General features: G+C 41.0%; 1 long non-coding RNA gene across 8 annotated transcripts in view; it reads left to right on the forward strand.

The window, feature by feature from the left end:
• LOC121947725 (uncharacterized) overlaps positions 1-10,768 on the forward strand; it is a 54,484-nt gene extending 43,716 nt beyond the window's left edge. For 2 of the 8 annotated variants that reach the window (XR_015777236.1, XR_015777242.1), the window contains 3 exons: positions 36-162; positions 991-1,079; positions 2,787-10,768. This is a non-coding gene — a long non-coding RNA (uncharacterized LOC121947725). Of the gene's footprint in view, positions 1-35; positions 163-973; positions 1,080-2,786 lie in introns of all 8 variants that reach the window. The other 6 variants (XR_015777237.1, XR_015777240.1, XR_015777239.1 and 3 more) reach the window with 6 other exon arrangements.
• The last annotated feature ends 2,175 nt before the right edge of the window (positions 10,769-12,943 follow it).

A 12,943-nucleotide genomic window follows, 5' to 3' on the forward strand; every position in this document is an offset into this window, starting at 1 on the left:
TCTGTGTTTTTCTGACACTCTTATGCTTATCGCAGAGGGGCTGCTGTCGGCTGCTATCCAGAGCAAATGTTTGGGTTGTCCATTCTGGGCTACTGTAGAAACATGGTGGACTCTGTGGATGAGGATCTGCTCCCTATATAGATACAAAAGGTTCATTTTAAGGTAAGGAAAACATGATGATTCTTAATTTCATGTGATTAATTACTAAAGAAAATATAATTATTATATTCCATTTCTGACGATATATCCCCCTAAATCCTGCACGCTGGACCTTTAAATATAACAAATAAAAAGTTGAGATGTGACACAAACATCTGTGCCGATCATCAGTATCTTGCTGAATCATACATATATTATCCAGAGCTATGTGTGTTTAAAAATCTCCAAAAAAGGAGGGGAAATATTGATTTCCTGGCCTGAGTTTTCTCATTTCTTTGAGGAGCAGTGGAGCATTTTTTGTTTACTCTCTATTGGTTGATAATGACAATAACTTTCCAATCTAGCTTAGCCACCTGCCATCTGGCTGAAGTAAAAATGAGCTTGTGATGCTGCTGTGGGAGAGAAATCTCTCTTTGCTATTTGCGTAAATGCCAAGTTTTTAGACTGTGTGAACAAATGTGAATACAAGCTACTTAAACTAAGTTCTCTCCATGCCTCAGAGCCGAGAGAAGATAAACTTCATGCCTCTAGACTTTTACACGAGTCAGAGTTTATGACACACTTGCCCCTCCAGGAGACGTGTTTATAGGCCTCACTGTGTCCGATTATGATGGCGTGTCCTCCTGGGAGCGGTGAGGTTGGGGTTAAGTGCTGTCAGAGGTTAGGTTAGGGTTAAGGCCATGGGTGACATGACTGGGCTTGTAAATCACATGAAGGAAGCAATGAGACAGAAAGAAAGTGAATACCAATCTGTGTGGAAGGAAGTCAAGCATTTTATGCCTCCTCTGCTAAGTGTAAAACTCTGTGACCAAAGGCTTATCGGTGCTTCAGCAGCTTCCATGGCCAGATGGAGGGAGAGGAGAGAATGATGGCCCTCTGATGTGTCACTGAGGAGCAGACAGCACTGACATGGACCCCTGGTACATCCCCTGTGGAACTTTAAAGGCCTGTGAGGCCTGTCAGCTATACAGTGCTATTAATCTCCGTCCCTAACGCTGCGACTACAGTAGGTCACTTTAACAGAGGGGTTTTTTTTGTTAAAGTAAACAAGTCAAGTCAAGTCAGTTTTATTTATAAAGTCCAAAAACACAGTTTGACTCAGAGGGCTTTACATCGTACGACATCCCTCTGTCCTTAGACTCTCACATTGTCTAATGAAAAACTCCCCCCCAAAAAAAACCCTGTAATGGGGGAAAAAATGGTAGAAACCTCAGGAAGAGTGACTGTGTAGGAATCCCTCTACCAGGACGGATAGACGTGCAATAGATGTCGTAACTTTGAGTTTTTAGACCCCAACAAGTTATAATGTGCTTTTCACCAAATGCAATGTCATTTTAACAGATTCCAGATAATTGACAGATAATATATATCTGTCAATTATATATCTAAGATAAAATTGTGCATTTATTTGTTAAAACAAGTTATGCATCTAGGATGCTAACGTTAGCTAAGCATTAGCCTGAGAACAATGTTCATATTAGCATCGAGTTACCGTTCTTTGTACGACTTTAAATGTCGAACAAAGTTGGAACTTCTCTGTAATATTCACCCCGCATGTTTTGCACACTACAGTTCATCCTCTAGCTCTTTATGGTTCCCTCCTGCAATTTTTGGATGCTGCTGGATTGGTTCAGACAAAGTGGATGTGGGGAATTAAATGTCAATTCCAAGTGAAGTCATGAGTTAATGTTAGTTAAAGTTGAGATGCAAGTCTTTTTTAAATTTTGTCAAGTCGAATCTAAAGTAAGCTCATGAAATCTGTGACTTGAGAACAAGTCATGTGACTCGGGTACATATCTCTGCTATCCTGCCTCTTACCCAGCGACAGGGGGGTTATACCATCCATATTTAGCTGTTAAATTTTGCATGTGTCTGAACTTGCACTTACACATGTTCGTGGCTGCAATAGTGATGACACAGAATATATATGTAGTTGCATCTCTGCTGACAGTCAACTGTAACCATTAGCAACCTTGTTCTAAATAAAATTTTTACTTTGAACAAAGGCAGTTAACAGCACAGTTTTGCTTACTATAACTGGGTTATAGTATTCACAAATAACACATCAGTTTATTACTTTTGTTTAGTCAATGTCATCCCCTAGTGCAGAGAAAAAAGAGGCCTGCCTGATAAACCTGCAGTGACAAAAGCATCACTCCACTGAAACTAATTTTAAAACATTCTCCCTTGTGACATCACCAATTTGCTTCAGACTCCCCCCAAAATGTAGTTACAGAGAGGAAGTGCTTCCACACTTTGTCACAGAACATTAGACATGTTATTACAGATTTAGCACACTGCAGTGAAAAAGAACAAAAGGTTTCAGGTCGTCCACATGATGTCATGATATTCTGTCGCATGGGCTAATTTTAACAGTGTGACTAATCCATAAAGGGTAGAGGTAAACTCTCAGTTTATCGTTTGCCAAAGTACTGTTAGTCATCAAAACCGCTATGATCACATTCAGGTATTGTAACTTTCTTTCTTGCTACAGTTTTGTGACAGTGTCTTTGTGTCTGTCTGGCTCTTTGACTGTCGGAACATTTTCTGTCTGACCACGCCCGAGTCTAAATCTCCACCTCTCCCTTCCATCCCTCCATCCTCTGTGCCGCCTGATCCTCCCACAGGATCAGCCTCCTTCTCAGTGTCTCCACCGGTGGCTCCTCAGCTCCTGTGCATGTTGTCCTGGGTGACATGAATTAATGATAACAGCAGAGGCTTCACAGACCGGGCTCATCCATTACATAACCCAGGCAGGTCTGCTGCAGATCCACTCAGTTTTTGACACTTAATGCACAGTATTGTACCGCACCTTCCACAGCTGACCCTTTTTACCATCCTTTCTCATCCCCTCTGTGTTTGCCGCTGTACACGACATATGGCGCAGTGGGTCTGCAGCCATATGGCAAGTGTCACAAGTATTTACCCATAACCTGTGCAGTAGAAGGTATATTTTTGAACACAAACCTTGGCTAGCAAAGCACTGCAGTGCAGAAACAGATAACCTGGTTTGATGGTGGATGTTTTCCCACACTATTGTTACCCTGAAAATCAGAAGCAATATTAACACAATCAGTCACAAAGAAAGCGAGAGGCTATTCTGTAGGGAGGGATGAAGGCTCAATTGCCACCAATTAGAGAGGTGCTAATCTGCAAGTCATCTCTCCAGTGCCATTGGGCAGCAGAAGGCTGTTGTGCATGATCATTAATAGAAATTCATCTGCCTCAACACCCCAGGGAGGCGTGAGTGCCCTGGGTCCCCTCTGCACCTGGATGCACCTCATTACATATTTTCTGCAAAGCCACACAGGAGATGGTAACTAGACACTGGCTTCTTCGTGCTCTTTAAAAAATCAACTGATCTAGCTAATTCTTAGTAATATCCGCCCTCAGATGTATCTTCACTGCTTTAATTCTGAACTCGGAGCGGAGTATTCAGACCTTTGCTCACCCTCAATAATGAAACGATCATTGTAACTGCTCACAGTGTACTCGGTGAAATCTCTGACTTAATGAACAAGAATCCTCCTTTGAAAGAAATCTGTTTGTGAAGTTTTGAGTATGCTTTAATGCAGCCATTGTTGAGGTGTTGTTAAAATTAAGATTTGTTTCAAAGCTGTTAGTTAAGCACCATCAGAGTTTTCCCCATACGGACTGTTTCTGTTCATCCCACTTGGACATTCTGCATAACAACCTCATGAAATATTGAGTAACTCTTTGCTGGAAAACAAACCTACATGCTGCATGTCGTTGTTTTGTTGCACTTTTACTTGTTCCTCTTGTGCTGGAGAAAAAGTCAGTGCATTGATATGGAACAAAATCAGTGTACCTGGGGGTTACAAAATGTAGACTGCATGTAGCAGTACACTTTTCTATTGTATGGAGCACAATACAGTTAATTTCATAAGTAAAGCAGCAAGGGATGGTGGTACCATAGTGCTGACCCAGCTATCCAGAGATGATCAATGAAAGAGAGCCATCAAAAAGTATGCATGTTTTTATTGTTTCAAAAAATCTCAGCCTCCTGCCTTTGCCTCTTTGTTTGCAAGAATGCCCGTTTCTTACTGACTCCCTTCTCTCGCTGTCTCGCTGCTGTCTTTTTTCTCTCAAGCTACACTCTCTCTTCCTCTCCTCCGCCCTCTTCTCCAGCTTCATGGTTAAAAACTGCCATTAAAGCTGTGGAAAACCTGTGATAGGCCATTAACAATGGATTAGCCGTAACAATTCCATTTCCTTTCTCTCCCCGTGTGTAGTTATCACACTGTCAGATGCTCCAAACCTCTAATTATAGGCTGTTTGAATCATTGTCTCGGGACAAAGGGCTGGGCTGATTCAACAGAATTCAATTTACACAACGCAAAAGGTGTATGCCATTTACAATTCTACGCTCAGGTTACTGTACTGTGTGTAAACCTGAATTGGGTAAAATGCCAAGTGAAACACAAGAGGGTATTGATATAATATTTATTTTATTGCTTTCTCTTTTGATGCTATTTTTCAGGACTTGGCTTACAGTTCTACTTTGTATCCTGTGCAATCTAAATCCAGAAGACATAGCTTTTAATGTGCACACTCACACATGGTAATGCCAAAAATGATCTTAATTACTTCTGACCTCTGGCATGGTGGCAACTTTGCACAGCTGTTAAAAAAGTAGGAAAAGCATGAAGGCGCACTGTGGCTGTAATGGAAGTGTCATAAATAGTTCATAGCAGTTTTCCTGCAGCGCACCTTGCAGCCTCTGAATTGCTGCTTGGCTTTACAGTGGGAACTCCTCCAGAATTACATAATGCACCAGAAGTGTGTTTTGTTTGCCAATATGCTGGCACACATTGTGAGTGCTGCTTGCATTGCATGGAGTTACTGCTCTCTCTCTCTCTCTCTCTCTCTCTCTCTCTCTCTCTCTCTCTCTCTCTCTCTCTATCTCTATCTATCTATCTGTTACTTACACACTGACAGACACACAATTTATATACAGGATATTTTCTTGCAGACATATGACCTGCCCTCTGCTGGTCAGTCTCTCTGTCCACGCTGTCTGAGTACAAAATGACATATGTCTATGTGTATGTCTTTGTGTGAGGCAGTAAAAAAAGGTTATCTGGATTTATCTATCCAATAAATCCTGATTTGTGAAATATATATTCATGTGTGATCCCAGCTGAAGTGCCCACTTCACTGTAAATGTCATCTCTCTGTTTGCTGGAAAGACATTATAGAACCTAAGCTGATTATGCTGCAAACAGCAAACCTCAACTGTAGCAGGGAGCTCCAGTGGAGGCTGAGCAGCAGCAACACAACTGGTGAGCACCCTAAATCCCCTGTCTAAATATTTCCATTAAACAAGCCCTTATTTAGAAATCACTTGGGGAGGTGCCTTTGAATGTTTGCCTGAATGCTTATTGTGGAGTTGAATCACAGCTGAGCGTGAAAGAAGTTAATTGAAAAGGAGAGGGTTGTTGGGAAACAGACTACATTGCCTCTGTCACGACTCACTGATTCCCCCTCTTGTTGTTGCTGCCAACACTGAATGGTCATAAACAGCCATTGAGATGCTGCTGAGATGCTGGAGAGGAGGAGAGTAATATGAAACCAGCTAGGAAAATCAAATTTGATTTCGAGTGACCCGTCAGCAAGACCTGCTTCTGCAATCTTGTTCAAACTGTGACCTCTAGTGTGCACTAGGAGTTGTTGTGATAAGAGTTAGAACCTCCAAATCTGCGGCAATGATGCTCTGCAGATTGTTGGCTTTCTGTCTGGGAGTGAACTGGTGAAAAAGCGATTTTAGTATCTTTAGGATTTGTCCACATTTGTGTCTGCAGTAATCTCTATCAACAGATATTGGCAGAATCTGAAAGTACCCTGGTTTTCACTTAGGTAGCATTGAACAATCACATTTCAGAAGGCTCTGGTCGCCTGCAGGTAAACAGCCTGTGTGGAGAGCAAACGGGGTGGAACATATTGGCAGAAATTCAATCTTCCCAGGCAACATTTATATGCAGGGTATATGTGGGTAGTAATTGGGCAGAAAAATGGACCCAATATGGGATTGTCCATGGGTTCCATAATGGTCCCGTGCCAATTGCCCACATGAGGGGGGTTTACCCAAGTGGGCCTAAGATAACATGCACATTTTGGGCCTATAACTTGGTACCCAGGTAGCCCTACACTGTAAACTCTGCCAAAGTGATGTTTCTTAAAACATTCTTGTAAATCGATTGCCTTGAATAAAGGAAAATAAATATAACTATTACTCTTAATTTATGTTTACTTTTTATCTAATTGTTAAGTTAACTTAAGTTGCAACAACTCCACAAAAGTAAGTAAATAGAACTACATTTTAGTGCAGGAGACACACTAAAAGTCACTGAGAAGCTGAGGCCACGTGGTTTTCTTGTCTGATACACCAATTTGCTGAGATAAAAAAAGTCAAGCAAATTGTACTAATGAAAAGGAAGCAACATATTATAACTAGCACACATTTATAATCAAAGTAATCACAGTGAACAAATAAAGTGGTGTTAACAAAAATATGGCAACCCACTCACCCTCTCTCCTATTAACCATGCACAGGTGAGCAGAGGTTGCTTATATAGATAGATATAGATATAGATAGTGCCACCGTCCATATCCATGTGACCCAACTCTCCCAATAACAGCGATCACAAAAACAGTAAATAATAACTTCCCAAAACAACTATCAAAAACATGTAACAATACATAATATAAATCACTATAAAACGTATAAATCTTACAAAATGATGCTCAGACATACAGAGGAAGATTCGAGTCCATTGGCACTTGACTGGCACTAGTTGAGGTAGTTATGGCATCTGATGGGATGCCTTCTGGAAGTTAACCTTTGGGGCAAACACACAACATGTGGGAGGGATTAAATATCCCATCTGGTCTGGGAATTCCTTGGAAGCCTCCAGGAATCACTACAAGTAACTGGAGGGAGAGATATCTAAGCTTCATCACCTCAACCCAGGCACAAATAAGCAGCATACAATTGGTTATTAGACAGACAATAATCAATCATAAAATAACAAAAGAATATCGTAATGAAAGATACTCTAGTACAGACATATACAAAAAGATCAAATCTTAAACACTTTCTGCAGCTTTGTCTCAACCTTGCCCAGAAAATTGATGTTTGGTAAAGCTGGTTCAGCATCAAATTGCTCCTATAAGTCACGACCCCGCTAACGCCGTTATCGATACAACTGGACTTCAAGAACAAGCTTGAGCAAAACAGCGTAGACTGTACATTAGTTATATGAAGCCCCCCCCAAAAAAGCAATCAGTCCATTTGCTCTCAGATTTTGGAGCTGATTTCAAAGGGCTGCCTGATAAATGAAAGAAAAAAGAAGTTAAAAAGAAATTGCCCATTTTCATGTCAGCATTTTTCCCCACCGAAACACTCCGGTCATTGATTTCCACATTAAGCAGACCTTTACACTAACACTGCTCCCAGACGCTGCTCAGAAAGCTTATTGATTGTGGTGGACAGCCAGACACCACAGATGCATCCTCAATCACCAATAGCAAAATTAAACATGTCCTTACGATAGCTGGGTATCTAATTCTAGTCTGAGACGGAGGAGGTATGAGCATTACCGAGAAGAGAAACAGAGAGAGAGAGGACAACAGAAAGACCCTCTGGCCTCACGTTGCTACATTATGAGGTGAAACCCTCCTGTATGCTGATAGAGTAGTGCAGTAATTCTGTGTAAAACAATAAACAGTCTAAATTGAAGCAACTTATATTAAAATTATAGGAATTATGATACTCCAAACACAGGTAAATAAAAAAACATACAGCAATACATCACATGCTAAACATAGTGTAAAATGCTTCTTTTTTAAAAAAAAAATCATTGATTTCCATCAGTCTTACACATTTTTCTCAAGATACAGCATATCAAGACTGCAAAAAGAAATGTGAGGAGTCAACCACAGTCTCCATGACAGCGAGATCCGAAGGTGGGTGTTCGACTATTCACCAGGGACCGGCCCCCGCAGTGTGACCCTGATCAGTGGAATCAGAGGAACTAAGCTACTCGCCTCCGTTGCCTTGGACCTGGAGCCAGGCTCTGGGATGCCCGCTCTTCTGCTCTAGGCTGCAGCCTTCTCAAAGGCATATTAAGTCTTGGGTTGCTTTATTAAGGAATACTGTCAACACACAATTATAAGCTCCTGCATGGTGTTTGGTGTGGAACGCAGAAGCCAGTGGGCAGAGTGTGTGGGATTGGATCTGCATACTGTACTTGGCTTTCTCTGTGTGAGCATAATATGGTTGAAATTGCTCGACGTATAAAATATGCATTTATTTAGAAGTAGGTCATGAAATGTGAGAAAATGTGACGGTTTGCGGATGTATTCACTGTATGCATGTATTATATGAGTGTGTGTGCATGTGTCTGTGTGTCTCTATCTACCTTCTTTTTAATTCTGCACTGTTTATGCTTTTGGATTTTGCCAGAACAGAATGGTTCCCTGGCTACCCTGTGGTACTTATTTCTGTATTCTCATGTGTGCATGTATGTAAGTTTTACCACAAGTTTTCTACAGTAACCCGCACTGCATTTATATATTATTCATGTACATGATACAGCATATTTGCATGCATTTACTGCAGGATCACTGTGATTGTGAAGCACAGTTGTATTCTTGATTGGAAAAAGTGATGGCGAATGCCGGCAGCCAGGGCTGTTCCACCGAAGTGAGGTGATCGACAGGGGTGCGTTTCGGCCCCCTGTTGAGGCGCAGCAGGGGGGTATGTAAAGGTGAAGTTCTGGGTCTCAGGGCCCACAAAGCAGACCCCCCGGGGAGGGTAATCACCATGAGGCCAGCAACAGTCAGCACAGCAGTGGCCCCTCGTCACAAAGACACTCCTCTCCAGAGACATGGCTGCGCCTTTGTGCTCCCCCACACTCTGAGTGTGTCCCACTCCAGGGGGCTTGAGAGGCACCACAGGGTGCCCATTAAACCATTAGGAGTGGAGGACAGCCCTGACAGCCTGATACACAAATACGCACACACACGCGCTCACATACAAATACACACAAGTCTCCGACATCCTAGACGTGTACTGTACATACACAAATACCCCGAGATGACAAAAGCAGAGCATTGTTCACTTAACATCGCTGTCAGCCGCTTAGAGCTTGAATGGCAGAACAATCTGTCATTTTTGTTTGCTCGCTCCCTCACTTCCCCGCTAATCACTCATTGACTCGCTTACTGACTGGCTCACTCGTGCTCTGTTCAAGTTCAATGGTTTATTGCAGTGCCAACCTGACACTGATAAAACAGACCATGAAACGTTAAAGGTGTACTGTGAAGAAATTGACGTTATCGCCAGTGAAGGTAAAAGCCAAGCCCAGATTCACAGAGTTGCTGAGTGTTGCAGATATCAGCCATAGAGATGTCTGCCTTTTCTTCAGTATAATCAAACCAGATGGCACTTGGCTCATGGCATTCGATAGCAGCAATGTCTCTCTCCAGAAACCATGACCCGGTTACTCAAGGTTATGGACAGACCTTGTTGTGAGCAGTTTCATGTAGGAACTATTTTCTTTCTATTGAACTACAGAGAAGGAAGCATTCATCTACTGTTAGCTCACCCAGCACCACTGAGCTAGCCAAAATTACAGCTCAGCCGAGGAAGATGTCATTAATGTTTACATCAGAAAATAGTTAATGCCTGAAACTGCTCATAGTGAGGTCTGTGGATTATCTTGAGGTACCGAGTAAAAATTTCTGGAAAGAGACAATGCTGTTGAGGTTTTGTTTGTTTGTTTGGTGCTTTGAGCACAAGCAGAGTGCCATTTAGGTCCATTATATATTGGACTGAAGGCATTCATCTCTACGGCTGATATCTCTAATACCCAGCAGTTTATACCCAAACAATCAAGATTCATAAATAGCACTACAGGTAAGAGGAAAAATATACTTTTACCTTTTATATTTTGTACTTTTTATATTTGTATTTTGTACTTCTGAAAATTAAAGAGATATCTGTCTGTCTATCTGAAATTGTGGTGCATGGGATGTGGCATTGACGATGGCAGCTCCCTCTTGTGGATTGTCCAATAGATTTGAAATCTTGTCCAACCTGTTATCTGATGTTAACTGCTCACCTGCTGTGGACCGACAATATATGAGTGTGCCTGTTTGTCTTTGCTTTCTTTGACTCTGATGAAGACACAGTGGCATTGAAATGTTTGTCTGTTCACACAATTAAAAGGCTGTTAACTCGTCTGTTTGTTCCAGTCCCTTTCTTCTCACTTGGAAAGACTCTGTCCTTGAGCTGATAGGCACCTGATTTGGCCATATGCTGTTGGACAATGCATGGGAATCTGTGTTTCAGGAGAAATATAGGAATGTATATTTTTGGTTTTGGGGTGAACTGTTCCTTTGACTGCTTGGTGTCTTTAAGGCTCTGCAGATGCTGTCTCTACAGAGAAGATCTGCATTTTCTTGTTTTTCTTCTAGTTATTCTTGTTTGAAATGGGACATGGATGGACGTGGACGTTGATAATTATAGATACCAACGTTTTAGTCTGGTGATTGTGTTCGTATCAAATAAATATGGAAATGGTGAGCACATGAGGCACGTTTTCCAATTTTTTACAGCTTTTTCCTGTTCAACAAGAAGTTGAGGATGAGATGACTCTAACCAGTGGTGTTTATAGTCACAATCAACCAAGACTTCAACCCCGAGTATTTTATGAATAACCCCAGATATAAGTAGTCTGCAAATATATTTTGAAGAAATATAGACCTAAGATAGAAGGTTTGGGTCCTCTGTCTCATTCAAGCAGTGCATTTTGTGTTGTCATGCACTCGATTGAAGTGTTTTATATAGGCTAGTGCTGGGTAGTTTAATCTATATTTATACATAATATTTAGTAGTTGATTATAAATTGTATCAATAATCTAAGTTTTCGGAATAACAGGCAGACAAATAAATGTAGTGCAGTAAATATTAAAATGTTTCCCTCTGAGATGTTGAGGGGTATAAGTATAAGGTAATATTCAACTACAAGTACCTCAAAATTCTCTATATTTTTTTAATAACAGTTTCAAAGTATTCTGCTTTGACTCAACACTTATTTCATAATTTATATAAAAAAAAAGAAAAAACAAAGCTAAGATGCCAGATTGCATTAAAAAACCCCATCAAAATGCACTCCTGGTGGAACCCCCCCCCCCCCACACACACACACAGACACACAAACAACCCTCCACAAAGGCCCCCAATGCTCTCAAATCCTAGAACTGCCTCTGACTGACATATCAACACTGAATGCACTGTGTGGAGGAACAAGAACAATAGTGTCAATTAATGTGAACTTTATGGTGTAGAAGAATTAAGTGTCTCACTGACAGACATTGCCTTAACACCATGCAACACTGGAGACATGTTTACTGTTCTTAGCAACATGTCTGTGGTCATTAAGTTGAATAATGTTATTTTTCCTCCAGCTCTCAAATAAGAACCTATACTTAGAGTAAGGAGGAACCTCGGAGGGTTGTAGTGACCAATTAAAAATTGGTAGTGAGCGCCAGGGTGAGTTCAACAGCACAGTGCTCAAGGTTGACTGCAACATGACGGCCCTGTAGCCATGGTGTTTATTTGGCAGAGCAGGGTGCTGGCTTCCTTCTCTGAGATAGTAAGGTTGCCATTAACAAGAGAGAGGGGGTGGGTGGTGGTTTACATCAGCTCCAAATCTGCAGTAGAAACCATTAAAACAGTCGAGGAAAGAAGCATTGCAGTTCAAACTAGGCTATGGCGCTCTGTATTGTGCTCTGTGATGTCTGCAAGCCTTGACACCCTTGACATCTTCGCCCCGAAGCTTAGTCTCTAATTTGTCTTTGTAGCAAGTTTTAGTTTTTTTCCCCAAAGCCTTTTGAAATTCATAGTTCAGACGCTTGTGCTGAACTCTGACGTTATTCTTAAAGGCTTCATATTTCTTTTTACAGTACAAAGCAACTGACTTCATCCCTGAACCAGAGCTCATTGCTGCTGAAAACAGTATTAGTTATTGTGTGTGCTTTCTGAGAACTTCAAGAGAGAGATTACAATATCATTGTGGACATCAAAAATGTCCTCTCCATCAGTCTAATAGGCTCTCCAATCTGTGCTGTCTATTAGCATCTCAGTAACTGACTCAATCCAACTTTCAGCTTCCATCATTCACCCGCAAAAGTTTCAACAAATATCAGTTTGTGTAAATTAAATCAAACCTTCAGCTGGATGCCATTAATTGCTCGTCTTAATAAACAGTGGTCACTGAGACATCAATTTGTTCATGGCTATGGCAAACACAGATGGAAGGTTGTTTTGCTTAGATTAATATTTAATCTTATCCATGTAATAATATTACAGGATTAAAGGCATTTACAGTGTGAACAGTTGAAAATGCTGGTGCTTAATCCAGGGATGAAAAATCCAGAACAAATCAAATGTATTATTTTGATGATGAGACCATTACCTACAAACGGTTGAATTGTACTGTATTAAAATGGAAAGATGGTGCACAATATAGTGTGGGTGGGGGTTGGCTCAGTCACTTATCCTCTATTATACTGCTGACAGAATGGGAGACGCACCTGCTGTGATGGATAAAAATAAAGACTTTCACCTTTATAAAAAAATATACTTTATTTATTCAATGTCATGTTCATATATGCAGCTCAGTTGCTTCCAAGCTAACAGTTCATGACAAAGTAAATATGCAATAAAAAAGATCAATACGATACACATTTCTGTACA

The sequence above is a fragment of the Plectropomus leopardus genome, chromosome 8, assembly GCF_026936395.1.
Source record: "Plectropomus leopardus strain MGB_pleo_1.0 chromosome 8, ASM2693639v1, whole genome shotgun sequence".
Classification (NCBI taxonomy): domain Eukaryota; kingdom Metazoa; phylum Chordata; class Actinopteri; order Perciformes; family Serranidae; genus Plectropomus; species Plectropomus leopardus.